The sequence below is a fragment of the Corvus hawaiiensis genome, chromosome 3, assembly GCF_020740725.1.
Source record: "Corvus hawaiiensis isolate bCorHaw1 chromosome 3, bCorHaw1.pri.cur, whole genome shotgun sequence".
Taxonomy (NCBI): Eukaryota; Metazoa; Chordata; class Aves; order Passeriformes; family Corvidae; genus Corvus; species Corvus hawaiiensis.
Window position 1 is genome coordinate 63358677 of NC_063215.1, and position 24357 is coordinate 63383033.

A 24357-nucleotide genomic window follows, 5' to 3' on the forward strand; every position below is an offset into this window, starting at 1 on the left:
TAGGCTGCCAAGTGAAGTTTATTGCTTTTCAGTCCTACAATGCTAATTCAACATTAGTATTTGTTTGATTATAAAGTATAAAATGCTGAAATGAACAGAATGGAAGAGTCACAATACAGAAGCTAAATGCTTTCCATTTGGGGTGTAATTAACAATATGCTGTGGGCAGAGAAGTACATTGTATTTCAGTTTTAGAGTGAAAATCTAGAAGAAGAGGTAATGTGGCAGCACTGTGCTTTTGGCAAGAATGTGAGACTATTTTTAAGTGAGTCAAGAAGGTGAATGCTTATGATGTATTTTTGCAATGTTTTTATGACTGCTGAAGAGATTCACTGGAATCTTTTGGTATAGTTTCTCGACTCTAATAACATGCCTGTAGCATATCAGAACAAACAAGAATGAGGAATCCCCAGTACTGAATTACTGCCGTGCATATTATGGTGGTGGATTTGAATGACTCGTCATGCTGAACAGTAATTGAGAATTACAAGCATTGTAGTGTGAGCCACACTTGTATTTCTACAATTGCTTGGTTTGGTTGTTAGAGTTTGCAATGACCTCATTTCTTTTTTTTGTAGTTACTAAGGAGAGTCACAGGAATTAAAATAAGCATAATCCCATTTATTCTGTGGCAAGGGCTGAAAATACTGCATTTTGTGATACACCTTTTTTTTTTTTTAACTTTGGCATTGTGCTTACAGTCCTGAACCTTATGTAAATAATGTTCAGCACTTTGAAAAAAATGAAAACTTAAATGGGCACATATCAAAAGCAGAAGCAAGTTTGATGCAGAAGGAAGGGGAGATGGGAGTTGTGCAGCACTTGTGCAGCTATTCCACTGCACATGTTGTAGGAGGAACATGTTTCATCTCTGACCATGGGATGGGAGGTGTCTCTGTGTGAGGGTAGGTGGTGGAGGGAGCAGATGTGAATGACTGCAAACACATGGTTCAGTCTGGCTTTTGGAGCATTTCATTTGTTCTGGGGTAACAAACTGAGAGAGGCTGACAGGGTTTTTGTCTGGTAGAAAGGTTAGAGGCCAGGATGATGTGCCATTGTACCACAAAGTGTGTTTTAGCAGCCAAGGAGCAGAGGTGTGCTGGTCTAAAATACCTTCCCCTCCCCTGCATGGATAAGCACAATGCTGTGCAGTAATTAAAGAGTGAAATTTAGAAATCTTTGACCTAGCTTGACTTTCCTTGGCTGCACTGGGAAGCTGCTTTAAAGGAATTTAACATATTCCTCTTATGACTCTTATTATTTCTGTGATAAATTCCGGATAAATGATAAAAAAATCTGGTTACTTCAGCAGGGTCAGGATTTTATCAAGAGTGACCAGTAGGCTCTGAAGCATGCCAGGCTGAGTATTTTTTTATAGTGTCATAGAGATACCAGCTTTCAGCATCTGATCCATCTTGAATTTTCTGGGGAGAGATTTTCAGGGGGCTCTGTGAGAGATAATTAGACAAAAAGCCCAGATTGAATTTATGAGGCTTCAATTAGCCTTATAGGGATTTTCCTTCCAGTCAAATATTTGTATGATGTCTGCAAATCAGATTGGTTGGATGGTGCCATTGTAGGTGTTTCTTCTAATAGTTTCTGTTGTCTCTAGTGTACTAAGATGGTACCAATTTTTATGGCACTTAATGTTTCTTCAATTACTGGTGTTTAAAAAACTGTTTTGCAGGTGTACATTTGCTTTTGACTCTGCTAACTAAAAAGATGTCTTTGATATATTTAATAAGATTCAGTATGCTAATTGCTGGACTGAAGCATTAAAAAGTATTGCAAGAATATGCAAATTAGATGCAGTGAATTAAGTAACATGCTGAATACATTATTGAGCATATATAACATTTTTTACTATAAACATAAAGGAAGTTATTTATTTGCATTTGTCATTATTTGAGTGTTCCAAGCACATGTCTACAGCTGCAAAAAAACCACCCTGTTAATTTAGCAGAGGTTTTAGAAGTAGATAGGGATGTAAATGTATCTCAGCTGGACTGTCAAATTAATTAGTTACAGCTTTTCAAAGGAGCACTGTCCTTTAAAAATATTTAATACATGTTGGTTTTTATACTGCATTAGTTATGGAAGTCTGCACAGTTCTTGGTTTTGTTTTGGTTTAGAGCGGAAGGAGTTTAAAAATGGTTTTTCCTGTTTTAAAAAGAAAGAAAGCTTTTTTTTATTCTGTCCCATCTTTTTGAGGTTGTATGTATCTTGCAGAGCAGATTTTTTCCAGAAGTCTATTGCTTGTTTATGAAATAAATTTTAAAAACCCAAACAAATAAGCCCTTTCAGTAGTGTTTCTTGGTTTGTAGTGTCACTGGTAAGAATACAGAAAAACAATACAGGAAAACTTTTTTTGTTTGTTTAAACTTTGTTTTAATGTAACTGGCATTTGAATGTTAAGTGGGACTTTTATTATGTTTCTTGGACAGAAAAGTCTAATCATCATGTGAGTCTTGACAGTATGGATCCCTTGTATCAAATGTTGCCTTCAGACACCGCTGGAACAGTTGTTACTGATGAATAATTTAAAAATCTTGAGGTAGAATGATGCCATGATGATGCCTTTTGGCTTTAGAAGCCTCAGTGGTACAAAACATACACTGTTGTAAACTGCAGTGGTACTGCAGATCTCTTTTCTGTTTTTCTGTCACTGCACAAAGAAGACAGGACGTTTGTTGGCAGAAATCCTGTCTCTTTGTTACAGCAAGCTAGTGTAATTGGAAAAGACAGACAAGCTTTTGGGCATACAAGGTTCTGAAGAAAGACTTGTATTTCTGAAAGCTTGTATAGTTTTTACAACCCTCTTACCTGATACAATGCTGAATCTGTCTACAAACCATGCCCTTCCTCTGTCCTTAAACTGTTATGGCTACAGAAAAATAATGCTGCAGAGAGAGGCAGAACTAGTGGGAAGTGACTTGTAGGATGACAGTAGGTCCTGTGCCTGACTGTGCTGACTCTGTTCGATTTGTATTGTGACTGGTATAGCCAGGCTTTTCTGACTGCCTGTTTTCAGAAAGCACAAACACACTGGGCTTTCATGTAGGCTCCTTATTACACCTTCTTAACTGTCAGCTCTGCACTTGGTCTGGGTGCTTGCATGCTTTTATTTCTTAAAGCCGGTATTAAAAGAGCCAAAATACATTTTAAACCTTTTTAATAGTCTTTTAACAATCTTTTAAACCTTGATGAAGTTTAAATGTGCTCCATGGCATGCAAAAGTGTCTTTCATAACCTTCTCTTAGGAGAATTGTTAAAGAAAAGAAATGGAGCAGTAAGTTGGAAAGGATTAATCCTTTTCCCTTAAATGGCAAATAGCAGTCTTGCTGTTTCCCATTTCTATGCCCTGTATCAATTTGCAAATGCCAAGGTATGGCCTAAACTTGTGTACCAGCACACCTTCTGTATAGTTTTTCACTCCAAGAACTGTGACCACTTTCACTGTGTCTTCTTCTTCTTTGTCATACTGTTTTTTCCCAGCCACACCCAGCTCCGCGTTCTACAAATATTTTTGTGAAAGGCCTTTTCTGTCTGTCCATTTTTCTCAATTGCCTCAGAATCCCAGCCTCTCTGTTCAATGTTTATTCTTATGCAGTCATGGCTTTGAAGGAAACCATCCAATATTGCCACAGTTGTTTCTGAGTAATGAGAGTTGGTAATGCTGTATTGATGTGCTACTTGGAAATTGCTCTTGTAGGTCATGCAGCAGTTTGTTTCCTGCAAAGGTTAGGTCATCAGCTTGGGAAAATTTTAAATTAAGGAGTTTTTCTGGTTTGTGGTAATAAGCATCTAGATAGTTACCCCAAAAGCTGGGCAAAAAAGGAATATATGATGTGAAAACAGTACTGTCAGCTTTTAAACAAAATTAATTATATTTGTAAGTGGGTCATCCATGCAGTTTTTAGTTTTACCATGCCATAACATGTAGCTAAAGTTTTGTTGTTAGATAATTCTACTCAAAAAAAGTTTGAAGTGGAATCAAGCTCACCTATATCAGAAATTAACCCATAGCTTTTACTCAAAAAATTGCTGAAAGATAACAACGTGTATTTTAAGATAATGATATGCCTGAGAGGCATTTCTTGCTTTTTGAATTAGGGTGAAGATACTTTGCTGTTCTGTGTAGAAGCAGTTGCTCAGTATGATAATTTTTGTGTTCAAGGAAAATAAATGCATTTTCTTTAACAAAAGTTTAATGATGAGGACCTATTGATGTACTGAATAGATGAGATTACTCACCTATTAGACAGTTGATACCTAAGCTTGGAATATGAGCACTTTCTGAGTAAAGTGTTCAATAAAACATTTAATATGAAATTCTGAAGGCCTTGTATAGCATACATACATATTGAGCATCTGAATAGTGGAGAAATTAGGTTTTATTATATCATTTCTGAACCATAATAATCGTTAAGGACACTGCCTTGGTTTAAACAGTTCCCAGAGGAATTAATCAAATTACAGATAGTGTGAACAGATAAGATACGCATTACAAACTATAAACATTTCACAATATAATTGAATGTACAGTACCAAGTAACTGCTTGTTAAGTACAGCTAGAATGTAGTAGGACAGACAAAAGAAATTTTTTAGGCACTTATCCTTGGGCAACCAGCATTTCTGTTGTAATAGCAATCCTTTGTGAACATTCTGAGGGAGCTCTCAGTATCCTCTTTGCGTTCGGAACTTCCTTAAAGAGAAGTAATCCACTTGTATAATACAAGTGTTATGGGAAATAATGAAAATGAAATTAAACTGGGGAAATTCTTGTGAATTTTCAAAAAGAAGTGCTGGTTTAAGGTTTTCATCAGAATTGCGATGTTCCAGTTCTAGAATTACTTGGCAAACTAGTATACTGGGAAATAGTATCCTAATGCATTCATCTTTTTTTTTTTTTTTTTTTTTTTTTTTCATTTTAAGGAAAAGAAATGTATGTAGATGATTTTACTGGTGAAGAAGACACAGCTTTGTTTACCCAAATGAGAATGTTTAACATGAACAAGCAGCGTAACCCTTACCGCAAAGATGGCAAATGGTGTCCTTGGTGACATCAGAAGTATTGTCAGCAGTTTGAGGGAGGTGGTCCTTGCCCTCTGCACAGCACTGGTGAGGCCACACCTGGAGGGTCGTGTTCTGGGGTGGGGGTCCCCCAGTACGAAAGGTCAACGAAGGGCCACAAGATGATTGAGGGACTGGAGCACCTCACCTGTGCGGAAAGGCTGAGAGAGCTGGGGCTATTCAGCCTAAAGAGAAGGCTCGGTAGGATCTTATTAATGTCTATAAATACCTGCAGGGAGGGTGCAAAGAAGATGGAGCCAGGCTCTTTTTAGTAGCTCCCAGTAACAGGTTAAGGGCACAAACTAAACCGCCAGAGGTTCCTCATGAACATCAGAAAATGTTATTTTACTATGAGGACAGGTGGCTTAGACAGCCCAGAGAGGTTTTGGTGTCTCTATTTGGAAATAATCAAAAGCCATCTGAACACAGTCCCGGGCAAGCAAATCCATGTCCCTGCTTGAGCAGGGAGCTCAAAACTTCCAGAGGTTCAACCCCAATCACTCTGCAACTTTGTGAAATCTATTTGTAAATCTAAGTGAAATCCTTTGCACAAAAATTGGCGAAGCAGCATAAAAAACTCAGCTCTTGAAGGCAGGCAGGAAGTGCTAAATATACGAAAGTGTGGAGAGAATCCATTCAAGTTTGGCTCAAACGAGAACAAACTGATGCGCTAGAGGAGGAGGAAATTTTTTTTCTGAGGAGAAATCCAGATGGTTTTCCAACTAGTCAAAGAGTTGGAGAGCATAGTCAAAATTCTCATGCAGAATTACAGGCAGAGGTTATTAAAATGCAGAAAGAAGTCAAAGCTGTTGGATATGAGAGTAACTTCACAAGAAAAACAGAATTTGGGAAGGAAAATTGTCATTGAGCTGAAGAGAAGGAACTGTTTAGATGCACAAATCGTGCTGTTTGAAAAGTTTTAGAAGAAGCTACAGAACGGAAGTCTGTTGTTAGCTATAGAAATCTACAGCCCTGCTTCAAACAAAGTGATAAAAAATGCAAAATGGAGACACTGAAAGATCAGAGTTCTGGAGGAAATTGTATCACAAGGTAGCAGTGCCCCAGTTACTGAGTTGGCTCATCTGCTTATAAAGGAAGAAAATGGCAAGTAATTGTTTCATCAGGGAAAGACAAGGCAGAACTGTGAAGAAACCTGCAGCAGCAGATGCACACTGCCTAGGAGAGGTGTGTACACGCACCTGCCCACGTGCAGGAGCGACGGGTGAAGCTGGAGTGCAGCCAGTCTCAAAATGTTGTCGGAGTGGAGAATGGCACTGGCTTTTGTGAAGCTGAGCAAATGTGTGGGGGATCTGGCATGCACTGACAGTCAGCAGAAGGCAGCAGTCAGTTCCACAGATGTAGTTTCCAGAGGATAATGGCCAACAGCAGAAGGCTGATTATCAGCAGAATGATGATGTCCTGTTAGTGTGTTGGGTAGTGTCCTGGAGACAAGGCCAAATGTAAGGACCTGCAAGAGGTATTGGAGAAGTTGGGAAAGAGTGAGTATTCCAGCCTGTTAAAGAAGAAATCCAGTCTTCTGAGTAAGGTGGCAAAAAGAGAGAGAGTTTTTCCACCCCAGGAAGAGGCACCTTTAAAGCCTCGAACCTGAAAGAGCTTAGAGGGGGTTGAGTTTCGCAGGAAAACCAATTCCACCAAAAGGAATACCAAGGTCAATTCTTCAGGTAGAGACACAACAGAGAATTATGTCAGTGGAAAAAAGAAAGGTAGGAAGGAGGCTCAAAAATCATGATTATTTGATTACAAAATGCTAAAAATGAAGATATTTAACCTTAAGCTGTGCCAGGGGAAGTTTAGGTTAAACATCAGAAAAAAAATTCTTCACTGAAAGAGTGATTGGGCATTGGAATCGTCTGCCCAGGGAGGTGGTAGAGTCCCCATCCCTGGATGTGTTTAAAAGAAGACTGGACATGGCACACAGTGCCATGGTTTAGTTGATGAGGAGGTATTAGGTCATAGGCTGAACTTGATGATCTCAAAGGTCTTTTCCAACCTAGTTCATTCTGTGATTCTATGTGATTCTGTGTGATTTGTAGCTGCCCTAATGAGGACCTTTCTTGAGGAATGACCTTATCTGTAAAGGGTACACATGTGAAGATATCCCAGAAGGCTGTTTTGAGGATACAGTGAGACTGCTTTCTGATGCTCTGCTTTGGGTAAAAGGAATGTTGATTGCGTACTGAGAGAGCTTAGTTTATAAGGGATACAACAAGGTATTTATATTAGGGCTATCATAAGGATAAAAGGATCCTATTTCTTCTTCTTTCCCTTCCCCCAATTCTAATTCGGTTCTGTGCAGTATTTTTTGAGCCTGATAATATACAAATATCTTGCTCCTCATCTGAGCAGTTTTCTGGGAGTGTACGATGGAACTGTGTTTCCAGGTGCTGCGCAGAAGTGAGAATGTCAAATGCCTGATTAATTAATAAAGGGTGTTGCTGTGGAGGGAGTTGTGTTTATTGTAAGGAATGGATGCTCAAAATATTTAGTTCCTTGAAATAAGGTGTCTTAAAAGTATGCAGAGGACTAAGTGGCTAAGAAAGGCTGCAGTTTGAGAGTACCTGTCACTTTCTGTTCTGGTAATATCTTGAGCTAGGCATATGCTTGATGACCTAAATGGGACGAGCATTGAATATAATGTATGAAATGGAAGAAAATTTGATGTTCTTCCATCCGGGCTCAGATTGCTTTACTATACAAAATGAGCCGTTAGCATAAGTTACGTTTGTCGGTGTGTAAGAGAAATGTTTTCTCATGTACATTATCTTAGCAATTCTACTTTTGCCCACAAGACACCCCATTGATCGCAGATGTTAGAGTAGGATTTGCTGTTTTCCTATGAAAAAGCATCATCTACATGTTTCATTTAAATTTCACTGCATTTCCAGCATTCCTACTGTTTCCAGAATAATACTCTCTGTTTTTTTCAGATTTGGTAGTCCTTTTACTAATTAGAGATTCCAGATTTCTGCATTTCACTTGTGAGAGAAATCTGGTGTCATCAGCTTTCTTGAATATTAGCAATATTTATGCAAGTTATAAAAATGTAAACCAAGGCTTGTTTATTGAGAAATACCTATTGGCATATAGATGTTGTTCTTTCTAAGGAAATCAGAAGTCTTTTGAAGCAGTGCTTCAAGTTGAGAGTGGTTCATAATGACAAAATTTGTCCTGCCCCAAGTTCTTTTTCCAGAAGAAACAAATCCAGCAGGGAGGTTAACAAATTAGATTTTAATATTGTCATTTTAATACATACTGTTTATGAACCAATTATACCTTGTTATTATGCCTTATGGCTGCCATACAGTCATTCTGTTGAATAAACAGATTCGAATTAGCTTTTGACACAATGTTATTATGTATTATTAAAGGGCCTGCCTGAAGCTGGTGTTTCTTTGGGTTAATTGTGGTAAGGGTTCTAGTCTCTGTGGTCACTAAGTGTTAAAATTGTCCTCCCTCAGCCAGCTTCCTCCTCAGTTGCCTCAGAGTGGAGGAGTGAGATATAGTTGTGATTACACTGGTCAGGGAGATAACTGTGTTTAATGCAAGGCGGTGGGGGTCAGTAATTACAGGTGTAGGTCATTTTTCCATCCTGAAGGCCTTGCTGTTGACAACTAAAATCAGCCATTTAAAGCCTGAAATGGGAGAGATGCTTCTCTAAAAGCAGATGATCCTACTCTACTTTTTGAGGCAAATACGTGTAATTTTGTTTCCATACATACAGAATATTTTCCTAATGCCTCATTCACATTTTAATTGCTCTTTCTGCAGCTTTGATGCATAATTGTAACAGTAATCAGAACAGGCTGGCCAGATTTTAAAAACTTCCATCTTGTCCATTAGACTAGAAAGCACAATATATAGAACTTGTATGCTATGCACTAGGCATTTTATTTCTTCATTTGAGATTTTTTCAATGCAATTTCTGAGCATGAGGCATTTATACTGAGATACACTGAGGTTTAATCACAAGTATATCTCCTGTTTGAAAATAATAAGACTTAAAAGATTTTAAACTTGATGGTTTTAGGCAGCTGGTTTTTAAGTTTCTTGTGGCCTTTGTGTTTGTAAACTTAAGGACAGAAATTTGAAAGCTTTTTAATACTGAAGGCACTCTAGTCTCCTAGGTTGTTTTTTTAAAACTACTAGTAGTATTAGAAATACCTTGCTATTAAAATTTTATTTTTTAAACTATTGGTGCAAATACTGGTAGCAACTGAATTGCTAGCATTGCTTCTACTGACTCTACAGAAATTGTAAGCTTTCCAATATTATTGTTGTGCTATTGAAAAATAGATGGTATTACCTGGTGGGCACCCATTATTCCTTTACTTGCATTTGTTCAAGCACAGGTTTTTACTTATTTGATGTAGGCATCTAATATGTAATTAATTTCACATTAAGTGATAGCAGCTTTTATGAGAATAGGGAAAGAGTTCAGAATTTAGGTAGAAGTGGGAATGAGCCTGAAGTATAGATAGGGTGGGAGTTTTGGGACTGTTTGGATTCAAGATGCAGGAATACCTGGAGGGAATAGGTGGCAGACAAGAGGGCAAGCCTTCCTGCTGCTTTTCTAATGTGACTTTTTGCCAGGCCTTGGGGTTGGACCTATGGTTGTGATGTCCTGAATTCATGAACAGCTATCAGGTATGGTCACAGTATCTTCATCCTCTGCAGTGAGTGATCCAAGCCAGAAATGACAACTTTAATAGCTGTTAGTTAAATGTAGATAGGCGATATCAGTCCTGCTCATCACTTTGTGGGTTGATGGTGGATGTCAGGAGCAACATGTAGGTTTATCCTACTTCTTTTGTAAAACTTGAGCAATTTGTCAGACAGCCATTGTGTATCAGAGAGAAAGATTAAGCTATCAGAAGTTATGAAATGTCAGCATTAGCTGCAGTTGATTTACCATGTCAGTTCATTTCTTTGAATGTGTTGGTGCATATGTATTGTGAATCAGTTTTCAATTACCTGAATACATACTTCTTTTTTTTTGACTCCTTGTCATTCTCTTCCATTCAGTGCCTGTGGATGAGGGAAAGTTGCCCAAACAAGTTCTATATTACTTGTTTTGGAAAGTATGCGGTGAAGGGCATGAAGAAAAACAAAGTCTAACGGTTGGGCAACTCAGTGGTGTTGCTGTGAAGGATTTTCACCATAACCTGGATGTATTTCTCATTTTCTGAAAAATGGTAGTTCTAATTTCGCTATCTTTGGAACTGTGAAGATTAATCAATTCATTTTCATTAAATTATCAGATATAATTCTACACAGGTAGCCAACATTTCTTGGCATTTGTCTTTGTCAGTTTAATCTTGATATTCTTCTGGGTATCTGATTTCACAAGCCAATTTAAAAATAAATTTTCATGACTCATCTTCAGAGTTTGATCATGACTAATATTTGACCCCACTGAATGTTGGCACCCATACAGTGAGGTTTTTTGGTATATATCTAGCTAATCTTGAGGAATTCCTCAATGGACAGCATAACTACCTTCAAAGCTCAAAACTTAGGTGTACAGCAGTCAGAGTAAGGGGATATTTAGCTATGTTTTACATCCAGCTTGTTGTGATTCAGTCAGTTCATCAGCTTAGAAATCACCTGTTCTGAGCTTTAGAACAATTGTAATGATGTGAGTTGTGCCCAGAGGATGGATAACATGATTCATGTTAATGAGAGGTTTTAATAATTGAGTTCAGTGTTGTTGATGATGAGATTAGAGATGTCAGATCTAACATGTTCTTGTTAAGCTTGACTTTTAAAAGTATTCTAGAAAATAAAATCTGTGATGTACTTACATGCTGCAGTGATTATTAAGACTGAGAATCACAGGTATTTGAGTCAGAAACATGGTATGTGACTCCCTTGGATAGGTGTGAAAGCTAGAAGAAAGTCAGATAGTAAATGGAGTGAAGTTTCTTATTGCCAATTAACTCCAGAATCACTTGAGAAATGCAATTTATCAGCCAACTTACTGTATCCTCACCACTACAGCAAATACCTCCGCAGTCCAAAATATCAGATAGAGCTTTTAACCCTCACCAGTAATCAAGGCTTTGTAGGTTAATGTAGGTTTGCTCTCCTAGATCATGTGTTGAGCATGGTATTTCAAACAGGTTTACATGTCTTTAATGGAACATACTGTTGCATTTATGAGTAAAGTTATTCCTTTTGTTGTGAGAGAAACAATAAATATTTTACCTTTCTCTCTACTGTGCTAACTTTGAGGTGTTAACTTTTTATCTTGGATGTCAGTGGAAGTGAGTTTTGAATACACATGGGGGCAAATTCATTCAGTAAACAGTTGCTGCTGTTAAATAAATCAACCTTAAAGCTGCATTTTCAAGTCCTTACAATGCCAGAATGAGGCAGAGGCCCGTAAAATAACCTGTGGAAGGTGCATGAACTGTACAGGAGGCTTTAAAAAGAGGGTAAAATGTCTTTTAAAATCATTTTTCTACTTCCAGGCTGTTGCAGAGAATGCTTTTTGGGTTCTCTGTCCAATGTGATGATGGCTGACTTTCCAAATTATTTTTACAAGTGTTCTTTTGCAGTGACAGTTCCATCACATTGTGCTGTGGCACTCATGGGTAACTTCTGTCGGTGTAGATTTAGCTACTATTCTTGTGAAATTGAAATTTTCCCTAATAGAGAAAATGGGTTATTATTTTTTAAATATTCGTGAGGATGACACTGCTTTTAGTGGAACATCTTAGGTTCTGTAAAATTTTCATCTAATCTGTTTAGAGCGACAACTTTCTATTTGTTCTGGGTTTTTGGGTGTTTTTTACAAGTTGAAAGTATTTGAACTTTTCACTGAACTGTATTTTCATTTAAAAAAACAAGTTTTCAAAAGCCATTTTGCTCACTCTTCATCTTTGTATTTCTACGTAAAGAAAATAGTCTGATGCTTTCTTCATTCACTATTTGGGATAAGTAAGGAGGGGAGCCTTGAAAACACTTCATATAAAATTGAAGGCACAGATTTCTATTTCTGTGAGCCAGTAATAGTCTGAGTTGAAGATAAGAGGCTTGTTTTGAGGATTTTTGATCAGCTGAAAATTTTTGGAGTAGCTCTAGTCACGACAATCACAAAATTGTTTGATGGAAGGCTGCTCACCAATTTGTATTCATTTTTGGGTGGTTATTAGCAAGCTAATAACTCTGGTTGCTCTTTTGAAATTTGCTGTCATTTTGTCATTGTTCTGGAAGCAGTGGTATCTTTCCAAGGGATCAGCCTGGCATTTTATACCACATTTCTCAGAGGTGATGAAGAGAAGTGCAGTGTATATAGACCAGTGTTGGCCAACGTTCTACCCAGATGAACCAATATCTTATTCAGGTGTTAAGAGGAAATTGGGTGCTTTGGCTTCTCCTCTGCCACATGACTGCACTTTGTGTGGGGCCACTACTGTGTTGTCCTTTCCAGAACCAATAGAAGTAAACAGGTACCTTGTACCAGTGGGTTGTGTTTGTCCCTCCCGTGGAAGTTACCTGAGCAGCAGCTGTAGAATGTGCTCATGACCGTGCTTTGCTGGTGGTCTGTATGTGGAGCTTTGTCACAGCCCTGCTAAGGAATGAGGTCTGGCTGCTTGTCTCCTTTGTGTTGTTAGCACCAGTGATGTTAAATTGTTACGCCTTCCGGAGGTGCAAGAGCTACTGTAGATCTGCAGTGGTAGCACTCTGTGTTGTAGATAGCTGGAGCTGATCTGCCCCTGGAGCCAGGCTATCCCTGAAGCTGAGTTGGAGCAGAAGCTCTCTGCTTCCCCCATTCTGCAGGGCTTTTTTTCAGTGAAGGATCCCAGCAGTAAGTGACCAAGTCAAGCTACAGAGCAGAAAAGATGGAGGCAGGATCTCTCAGTCACAAGGATGCCAAACCAGCTGACAGCAAAAAGCTGTTAAAACTTAAAAGTATATGACAAACTGTAATAGAAATAGAATGCTGGATATTTTAGAATATTAATCTATTTTATGATCTCCCTTTTATAAATAAAGCTGTGTAACAAAGTGCTCCAGGGTCCTTTCAGATGAAAGACGTTAGATAATGGCGCCTTTAGATGTTTACCTCTTGTCTGTCTGGGCCTGTGAATTCGTTTATCACTGAAATGCTTCATTGCAACAACACTGTTCTTGCCCATGTGTGGTGTGAAACCATTTGAATGTCATTGTTATTTATTTTAGATAATTTATTAAGTTTCCTATTAAGGTCTCTGGCTTGCATTAAAACACTGAAAGGAAATCTCTACATAAAGCTTCCAAATAAAATACATAGCCAGGCAAGATTAAAAATAAATAAATAAATACATAAAAGTCAGGCAGGAGGTCTGTTGGGCTTGTCCTTGTGCAAACCACCCACAAAGGGATTAGTTCCCAGTTACTGAAAGGAATGGAAAAAACATGGGTAGCAGATAAAAGAGCATAGGGAGGGGATGCAAAATAAGACAAAAATAGCTCAGTTGAAATAAACAAGTCTTGCAGAAAAGGGGCAAGAAAAGAAGTGCATGCTGAAATTTTAACACAAAAAATGTGAGTTGTTATACAGGAGCGGGGCATCCTGGGCCTGGATCTGATCCAGAGCAGGCAGGGTGCCTTGCTTACATACAGACTGCAGTTTGGTTTTGCCTGGCCCTTTCAACCTGCCCATGGCTGACCAGCTGCAAGAAGGGAGATGGCAATGCTGATACAAGTAAGAAAGCTGCTTTCCTGAAATGCAAGTTTGCTTGCTTTGCTTGGAATTGGCATATTAGGGCCCTTGTCCACCCACTAAGCACAGAATACTCAAGTATTCTACTGTTTTGTAGGATGAAGCCCAAAAGTGTAAAAAGATGCGTGTTTTTGAGGTGTTGGATGTTACTTGCCTGGGTGATATTTTCTTGCTCTCTTTCCCAAGGAAAGCCTTTTGGAGCCATCAGAATGCTATAGGCAAATGGAAGTCAATCACAAGGGCTTATCTAAAACATCCTGATTTTGGCTGATTTCTCCACAAATGGACCTTACTTGCTATAAGATCATTTAAATGAGATCTGTGTTGCTTCCATGTTTGTTATCAGAACTGTAATCCTTCACCTGTGCCAAATTATTGTCTGCAAACAGGCTAAATTACTGAGGGCAGAAGAAGAGTCTATAATGTGACTTAGTACTTTGGAAGGGTCCACCCATGTTCTCAGTTTTAAATTTCAAAACAAACACACCCTGAACATTATGTTGTGCCTTTGTTATACCTTCTGGCAACCTGTGGTTGGTTTCTGCTTTGCATGGCTGGCACTTCGTGGTGGCATTATCGATGGGGGTTTTTTCCACATGGCCTTTTTAGATCTCTGTTTAAATGGTACAAATAAATGATGATGATGATGATAGCAATAATAATAACAATAACCATTGTCATCATCATCTTTAATTTTACTGCTGCTTTTTTTCAAGAAGCATTTCTGTAATTTTGTCTTCCTGCCCCCTTACAGTGTCACCCTTTTTCATTAAAATATATATTAATAATTAAGTTACCATATTTTGCCTCTTCTTCTTTTATTCCTTTTGAAGCCCTTTATGTGAAATCAGTGCTCGTGAAAAGCTAGAAGTTGACTATTCTGAAGGATAATCAGATACCAGTTAGAGTGGATATGCAAAAATGTGACAGCTGCAAGAATTTTTTCAGCCTTTCAGGTTTTGTACTCACCTGTTGCCAGTCCTGGTGCAATCCCTACTGCCAGTGCTGGGGTGGCTTCTATGTGACATTCCCTATACATTGGGATCAGGGCTGCATGTATAATTGTCTTCTAAGTGAAAGATTTCAATTATTACTGTCCTGTCTTAAGAGTGTAACCAAAGGCAATCTGCAGGTGATTGGAAAGATGCCACAAATTCTTACCTACAGAATCTTGTATAAATTGGAGAATTGTAAACCTGCTGGTTTATGACCAGTATCCAAGGGTTGTTATATACAGTATGGCTGAAGGTTTATAAAGTAGGGAGACATTGCAGATTTCAGTTCTCCTTACTAACCTGTGTTTGGTGTTTGTAAGTTAAAAACAGAATGGCTGTTTTCATTTAAAACATACATTAATTGAAATAGTTTAAAAAAAAAATGCAGAGTGATAATTTGTGTTGTATCAAGCAAAGCTCTGACTCTGTTGAAGCTTTCTTGGACACTGCAGTTGTCTTTGTCAGCCCAAACTTGGCATACCTGTGTGAAGCATCCTCTTCATTGTAGCTTTGAATGGATCCACAGATCAACGCTATGCCCAGATATTCAGTGGTGCAGGTGAAAGGAGTGTGATGAAAGAAGTGGTCTGCTTTACACCCTTGTACATAATCTGCTGTTTAGCACTTCTCAATTCATGGTCTTCACTGGTGGTATACTGTCAGACTTCCAGAAGTCTGTAGTACTGGTTTTATGGTTGTGATAAAACAATCTTCTGAACTTTCTGAGAAGGTGCTCTTTGAAAAGTGTAATAATTTTTTCTTCCTTTTTAAATTCTGTCATTAACCATACTTGAATTTTGCTTTTCACAGTATTTCTCATTTTGAAATTAAACTCTTCAGCTTTACCTGGTTCTTAGTGCTACTTTGTCTGGCTCATCTGTCTCCTTGTCTTAATTACATCTGCTCCGAACCCCATCTGTTTTTCTGAAATGGCTCAGTCTTACTTTCTGTTGTGCTATTTAGGCTCCCACTGCTTAATTGTTTGGGCCAGAGGTTTCTGCCTGAACTTTATGGTGTTAAGACAATTTAATGAGTTCCAGGTGTTCATTAAGGTCTTCAGGTGTTCATTGCAATTGTGATTTGAGGCATTTGGTCTGCTAAGGCTCTATGCTGTCATGTTATAGAAACAGAAGTATGTTAAGCTGCCTGTGTTGTTATATTAGCTTGCTTATAGATACACTGCTTAGTGTTCTAAAAATATTCCTTGACAGAATTTTAACTTTATTATACGATTGAACTTTCAATGTGATGAGAAAAAAAAGATAGTTAAAACTTCAAATATTGACCTTTTGAAAACAGGACTGAAAAAGAAATACGGAGCAGGTTTTGCCAGAGGCAGAGAGAGAGAGAGGAAAAAAAAAGTTGGTGTTGGCTCTGGCAATTTTTAGAATTAATTTAGAGTTAATCCTAAAATAGAATTAATAGTAGAATTAAATGTCACTCACTTGAGACAGGACAGCATGAAGTTTTACATGTTAAAGGCTTTATCCACAGTGGTTAAAAGCATCCATAGAGTATCAGATCAAACATCCAGATGGCATGGTGTCCTGTCTCTGGCTGTGACTGGTAATCAACACACAAAAAAGAGTTTAAGCACCAGTAAGCTCATAATTATGCTTTTCTGATACAGATTCAGGAGTCTGCAGCTCAGGAGCTCTCTGGGCCAGGTACATGGGCCTGGTTCTTATGACTTCTGTGAATTTGTGTCCTTATGACTTTCTTTTGTGAATTTGCCTTACTGCTTTGCATCAGTGTAAAATTTTGACCCATCCTGTATAGTGAATTGTACAATTTACCTGTGGGTTGTGTGGAAAAAGTATTTCTTTTGTTTTTGAATATCCATACTTCTGATTTCATTCAATGATCTTTTTTTCTTCTGCACTGGAAAATGTTGCTCCAGTAATTTATTTTCCTGATTTGAATTGTGCTAGTCTGTTGCTCATACAGAATCTAATGTACCCATACATCTAATGTACCTGAATCATCTGGTTTCTTCCCCTGTTCTGAGTGTCTTGAAGTTGATGTATATGCATTTTGAGACTAGAGGAACAACAACCACACGTAGTAGAAATGAAAACCCATACAAGGACATAATGCTGGTTTCTGTTTTCTCCTTCTGCCCCACCTCCTTGCAGTTGCTAATGAAGGCCAGTGTAATAATGACAGTTGCCACTTGTTATAGTTAGGGCTGATGTGTTTCTTTGAAAGAAAGCCTACTGGGGAATATTGTAACTGGTGACGGATAGAGGACCTGACATGGGCTCCCAGTACAATTCCTGCTTCATTGTTCCATGTACTATTTATCAAAACAGTGGCGATGAATGATGATACGTATTTATTTTTTTTTCAGCGTGAAGGATGGCTGCATTCAGCATGCACACAGGCAGATAGAAGAAGTTGAGCAGCTTCAAAAGCTATGGCAGTCAGACTGTCAAAATCACATTGGCAGACGTGGAGTCTTGTATGTACAGATGGGACCTGAAAGTGAGATCTGTTTGCTCATGGGGGTAAAGGGAGCTTGATTTGACGAGACTGCTGCAGAGAACAGCTGGCTTGCTTGGCTGTGACCGCATCTTCACATGCCATGTAAGAGGCTTGCACTAAATATATTTTTTTTCTTTTTCTTTTCTTTTCTTTTTTTTCTTCCCCCTGCAAGCCATGTTTCTCTCTTGGAGATGTGCAGCATTCATGTACCATGTCCTCTCTGGGGCACCAGCTACCTTTGCAGCTCTGGCCTGCCCATGGGGTCGTCCTGAGCTGCTCAGTGCGTGGGGGCTTCATATGAGGGGTGAAGAGACAGGAAAGCTGCTGTCACAGTTTACCTTTGCTCATGCTCTGAAGGGTCTGCAGGGAAGCCAACAGAGGAACAGAGGCCACTTTTCCATGTAGTAGAGTTATGGTAGGAGAGCACAAAACAAGCAGGACGCAGGCTGTGAGCCCTCATTCCTCCAGGGACCTGAATTCTTACTGGGTTTTGTGTTGAGATGTGTGGCTGTGCTCAGGAGATCCATCCTATATCCCTTGGAGAAATCTTATTAAGTGGCATCAAGCCTTGAAGCGAAAGCAAAGTCACTTACCTGCTGGCTAGAAGATCAGGGTTTTTTTGTTATACAGTTGTCAATTCAGAGCAGCTCTTCACCTACTGAGTTAATGGAAATACGTGTGTTTGAAATGTTGGGAGATTCTTCTTTCTGGCATCTGTTGCCTTTATGTATTTAATGTTGTCATATAATCAATGATCTGTATCTTTTACTTTTGTCATGAGAAATAAGATAATCTTTATTTGTTTTAAAATGTGAGCATTAAAAATTTGTGCATGTAGGCAGTATACTTGATTTATCACTCTTGACTGGATAATAGGTATGAATTATTTTGTTAGGCTTGGTTCATGGTAATACTGATGTACTGAAGTATTGATCTGTTTTCTGGTGACTGGTTTTTGTGATTGCCTTTCTCAGAAAGGTTTCATGCATTGAGGGAAAGACTTGTGGGTCTTACTACAGGTGTCTACTTTCCTGGCTTTGATCATGCTGCGTACAGTGCATACTCTGATCTCAGCTACTTAATTCAGTAACATTTGTCCTCCTTGAAAATGGTGAGCATTTTTTAAAGTTCTTTTAAAAGTTTTAGCGAGGAAGACATTAAATGTCTAATACCTGTGTTGTTGAATGTAGTAAAGTAAATATATGGAAATGATGCAACATAATGAGCATGTTTCCTTGAGAAGATATGACAATGCAAAGAGTAGGTGAAGGACACAGGCACCTACAAACTAGAGCAAGTGTACAAAGGAACAAAATTGCCAGAAGATAAAGATTTGGAAAGAACAGAAAAAAACTAGGACACAATAGTAGTTAAAGGGATAAAGTCCATAAAGAGTCATTGTATTGGGAAATGGAAAAAGAGAAATTTTGCAAGGGAATGCAGACATTAACATAGATTAAGTTCTCACAGCATAATTATTACTTAAAATGTTCTTTAAAATGTCATAGGCACTTATTTTTATTGTCCCTTGAGTCCTTGTAAATTCTGATTTTTTAATTTTTGGTTTTTGTCTGCGTAGAGAGCCGAGTTGTGCCCAGTGACAAGCCCAGAGGTGATGGGCACAAACTGAAAGACAGAAGGTTCCCTCTAAACATCAGGAAATGCTATTTTACTGGGAGGGTGACTGAGCTCTGGGACAGGTTGCTCAGAGAGGTTGTTTACTTGGAAATACTTGAAAGCCACCTGAACATGGTCCTGGGCAGCCAACTCTGGGTGTGACTCTGCTTGAACTTGGGCTTGGGCCAGATGACCTCCAGAGGTCCCTTCCATCCTCCACTGTGCTGTGATTCTGCAAAAAAGTCCTTTAATTATAAAAAGGAACATTTTGTTGCTATTTGCATATAAAATGCTCAGCCAACATAGTGGATGCTTGTAAAAAGATACATTCACCTCTAGATACTAAAATGAGCTTTCCATCCAAATAAATGTGTAAAACTATTTCAGTGATAAACAGGGCCAAAAGGGAAGCTTCAGACCAGTGTGAATTTGGGGCTTTATGTTCTCTAGCTGCAGAATAGAGGTTTTGCATGGCACTGTTGATTAAACATCTTATTATGGAGTATAATGTTCAGAAACAACCTTGCTGCGCCTTGTTAGCAGCACTGAGTATTCAGTGTTTGACTCACTGGGATGCTTACTAATGTATTCTTGGGTGAGATCTAAAGCCTTTTGTTTGAGAAATTATTTTTTTAAAGTAGAAATGCAAAATTAATGGAGAGATTAATTGCTGTCCAAATCTGATTATTTGGCAGGGCTTCATGTGTAAATCCATTGGCATCAGTGCTTGGTCTAAAGTTATGATGGATATTGATACTAAAATGTGAAGCACTGGCATTTTAAGATGACTCACTTTAGGAAGAAATACTCTTTACAATCAGTCCTTCAGTCTGAACTGTTATTTGCTTTTGATAAGGGTTATGAAAAAATATTGATTGAAGGTTTACTGAGAGACAGAAATGTTGCAGGCATGCAAAGTTAGACAAGGTAAAGCCCTTTGGAGAGGACTGTAGAGGGGAAAGCCTACTTTCAAAGACCTAGAATAGTATGTGTGATCCAAGACAGATACAAGCTAATTGGCTGACCTTACTGCATTTTCTATGAGGTTTGGCTTGAAAAGCAGAGAAGTAACTTCCAGTTGAAGGAAATTTTGTGTCTGCTTCTTTGAACTTCATTCTGACTTGCATTAGTAATTGTCATTGTAGCTTGAGATGAATTACAACTTTTTAAAATGGTACAGTATTTTTTTGTTCACATTTTTATTGTTTTGAATGTGAAAGAAGCTGTGGAAGTGCACAGTGTTGTTGTATCTTTGGACCACTAGTCCTAATTTATTTACTTGCATTAATTTGTGCTCCAGTTCCACTCTCCCTGTGATTTCCCTTTAACTTTGTATCTACATCTTATGCTGCTTGGGATAGATGGCTTAGCTGGGAATAAAGCTCATTTTTCTCAGAATCACTTAATGACTCTGTGATGCTAGTTTCTGTAAGGGATGCATTCATATTTTTCTTAGTTTTTTTCCTTTTTCTGAGAGTATTCAAAGCTTCACCTTGTTTCCAAATGTCTAAATCTAAATTTTAGTGTTTATTTACTTTTTTTTTCTGAATGGCAAAAGTATCTTTTTATTACTTAAAAAAAAAAAAGCACACCTAATATGAAATGCTATCTTAGTTCCCTGATATGTGACACAGCAGTAATCAAATATATTGTGTTTCATTCTCCATATCAGAGATTTACATAACACTTGAGTCTTCTGTGACTGTGGAGTTTAATAAAATTTAGATTGCATCTTTGCTTTGATATAAAAGTTATTGTTTTTCAAGATACTGGATTTTGCTTCTCATATTTCCTCTCCATATAACTGTAACTGATAGATGCAAATCCATCTGCAATTCAGCTCACTCTCTTGCTGCATGCTACAAGGTAAATTTGATTTTTATGGAGCAACTTGAAATAATACTTTAATAAGAAAGAATGGTTAAGTTTATGAAAAGAATATTGCTTTTTGCTGTCTGAAAAACCAGACTTTGCCTTTGTAGGTCTCTTTGAAAGAAAGAAAATGCCATGGAAACAGGAGGTTGTCTTAATATCGGGGGGAAAAAAAAGGAGCATTGGGTTAAGCAACATCTTGGTTACTATTTAGTTGGCCTATTTGGATTTCAGCATTTATGGGAAAGGGTGCTGTCTACAGTTTTTAAAAGTTGAACTATCCAATTACAGATTCTGTACTGGTTCATAAATGGAAAAGATTCAAAAAGTTAATTGCAAGTGAAACTAGTCAGTTGGGATTAAATTGCTTCAGTCAGTGGAAAAAAAGAAATGTTTCTGAGGAGTCTGACATATGTTTGCTTGGAAAAAATACTTTGTGATAATAATAATGTCCATTTAGCAGAAGCTATTCACAGCAGGAACTTCACTTTAGAAGTCGGGTAGCAAGCACCATGTAGTTAAATATTTTGTCTTGCTGGGGGTGCATATTTGATGCTGTCTCTGGCTGCTGTGCAATGGCAGCAAGGTTTTGAGTGTGGTGAAAGAAATGAGATGGGAGAACAGAGCAGAGGAAGAGAGGAGATTAAAGCAGAAGCGCTCACTCCAGTAATAATGAAAAAGAAAATATCCTGCAAGACCCCTGTTCTCTTTGTCCCTCCTCCCATTTGATGGTATTGAGAAGTAGTGTTTGAACCAGAGCAGGAAACAGTCTTTCTTTTCAACAGATGTCTTCCAGGAATTTCCAGTAGTGAGTAAATAGATGTGTTCAAGGCTGGGACTGCATGTTTCTTTTTATAGGCAGATACTATTTTTGTTACGATCTATTTAGAATGCTTTACTTTTTTAGTTCACTGGAGAGAAGCTTGTTTTTCATATGATCATTTTTTGGTCCTCACGTTTTCCATGTCTTGGGAAGCTTCTGCTGAGTTGTTTCAAAAGTTAGGGGTTTTTTTTAATTTTTTTTTTTTTAAATTGGTTGGTAGCTTGAACATGTAGTATTTTCTAGTTAGGCAGTCAAGCTGTTTGGTGGTTAATAGGCTTAATTTTAGGTGATTTTAATTTTCTTGAAAGATCTGTGATGGCCAGCACTGTTCAATTCTCTCATTATTTGTAGAACTCTGCTTTTGAATGTTCTTTTCTAGGAGTGCAGTAGGAAACAAACAAATAAGCAACTCTGTTTTTTGGCAAACATTAGAGAAATTGTTGAAAAAAGGAAAAGAGATTGAAAGCTGCAAAGTCAGTAAGCTTGTGTGAATCTCCTGGAGAAAGAATGTAGATGTACTCTGCAGGTTGTCATTTACATAAAAAATTTAATTTGGTACTAGTACTATTAGTGTGCCAGTGCAAGCAATGATGATGAGTTCTTTTAATCGTCATGTCAGCGTTTACATCATGAATTACAAGAATTAAACTCTTCAAAGGGGTAGGAACCCGAAGAAACGGGACAATGCATCATCAAATTTGGCCACCAGTAGGTCACAAACTGTAATACCAAGTTCACTGCATAATTCAGTAACTTGGAAATTGATCACACAAGTTGTATCAGATAAAAATTTTCTCTTGGAGTAAAAAAAATCCACTCCTTTTGTCTCAGATGTTGCAAGTTTCTATTTAATTGAGACAATGAAAATTGTAAGTCCTTGCAATATTTTTTTTCTTACCTCTAAGAAAGTATTTAGTGGCAACATCATTGATAATCTGTAATTGCTTCAACGTACTACTGAAGTACTAACTCTCTCACATGCAGCTGTCAAGAGAAATGCAGAGGGCTGTTTGATACAGCTTAATTGGTAGGAGTTACTGGGACCTGAAGGCGGCCTGCTTGTAACTGTGCGCAGAGATAACCAGATGCTCCACTCCCAGTATTGTCTTCTTCATACTGTCAGAAGTCTTTTTAGGTGTCTGTTACTGTTCTAATGAGAGACTGCAGATATTTCACGAAATCAGTTATTTCAGTCTTTTCCTCTGAACAAAGGGAAATTGAAGTAGTGTTTCATGTGATTGCTGAATTGCTACCAAAAGTGCCCCAAAATCAATCCTTTGTGTGAGAAGATGTCTCAACACATGCTGCCTTTTTCAACTTGTATATGGACTGTCGAGAGATCAAAATACAAGTGCAATGCAGCTGAGTTACACCTTTTAAACATAGTGGGAAAATCACCTAAATTATCTGAAGTTTATAGAAAATTAATGCATTCAGGTTGGGTTATGAAAAAGAAAAAAACTTGTCTGCATAATAGCTGTTCTTGGAAGTATATGTTTGCATGAATCGGTTGGTTTGTTTTATACGTTGCCTATTTTTTTAGCTTAGAACAGGTATAGAGATTGTCACCTACAATATTTTTAGGCTTTAGGGCAATTTCTAAAGGAAGACAGTAAATTACTAAATCTAAACACAGCACTCATTTGTGAGGAGCTTGGTGAAAATCTATTTCATTTTGGTCATCCTCCTTAATCTTGATTTCTCTTCTGCCTTTAGGGGAACAATACTAACATGCATTTTAATAGTGTAAAGTAAGTTATTAATTTTGGGGTGTTAACTTGATAGTATTTCTATGCATTTCTATCGCTATCTCTTATGGATTGGTTGTGGTTCTTTTATCTTTTTCAGTCTTGCCATAGGCTGGGGCTTACTTCAGAGCCTGTCACGACTGGTTCATATTCAAGCAGAAGAATGACAGCCAAGCTGAACGCTGCGCTGAGACTGCAGCTCTGTAGCAGTTCCAGCTCCTGCAGTCCCGGGCAGGCAGACTTTGAGAAAAAGAGCCAAATTTGCCTCTTAGGAAAACTGCAGCCACATCAGTGAAGCCACTCGGATTGAAGGCTGCTTAATAGTTCTGTAAATCAGGTTAGCTGTCCATGCCTCCTTTTGGGCTATGCTAAACTGGCCACTTCTGCACTGTCTGTACAGTGACAGTTGCCATGGATAAAAGAATTACATTATTTTTTTTTATTTTTCTTGACATACAGTGCCCAAGCATGACACGAGAATTGGCTTCAGAGGCATAGGAGGTATGTCAGCTCTCCAGATGCTCAATGAAAGCAATTCAAATTCTCTTCTGATTACAAAAGAATCAGTCATGGTTTTATCTTCACAATAAATAATGTATTTGTGAAAAGATACATAGCCTTAAAAATTATTATGTGTAATAATTGTTGTATATTAGGATTTTTTTCAGGAGGATGAGCTAGTAAGAAAAGAAACATTGCTATATTTTTTGTAATATTTTATTGCTTACAGCATATTAATGACAGATGGTAGTTGTCACTAATTATATTACTACAGAAGAAGCAGCTCTGGAATGAGCTGCCTTTTTTTGTGTCTTCGTTATCTTTTATTCTGTGAGGAAAGTCCAGTGCCCAAGTGGTTTGGTGTATTGAAGTTGAAAGCATCTATGCTGGTAAACCAGCTTCTCACTCATTAAATGCTTTCATTTTACCTAAAATAGGATTGTACTAGGCTGTTGCTTGGCACGTTGCACCTGTTCTAGTGTTGAAATGAGTGGGTACAGTATATTTTAAAAAGT

The 24357-nt window shown here is 38.0% G+C and overlaps 1 protein-coding gene across 5 annotated transcripts in view; it reads left to right on the plus strand.

Moving 5' to 3' along the window:
• The window catches only part of TULP4 (TUB like protein 4), a 172169-nt gene that overhangs the window by 48261 nt on the left and 99551 nt on the right, over positions 1 to 24357 (plus strand). The window contains exon 1 of one of the 5 annotated variants that reach the window (XM_048298829.1): positions 17363 to 17383. The exons of the other annotated variants lie outside the window; for them this stretch is intronic. The gene's annotated coding sequence lies outside the window, so the exon portion shown is untranslated. Of the gene's footprint in view, positions 1 to 17362; positions 17384 to 24357 lie in introns of those variants that run through there. 5 annotated transcript variants of the gene reach the window in all.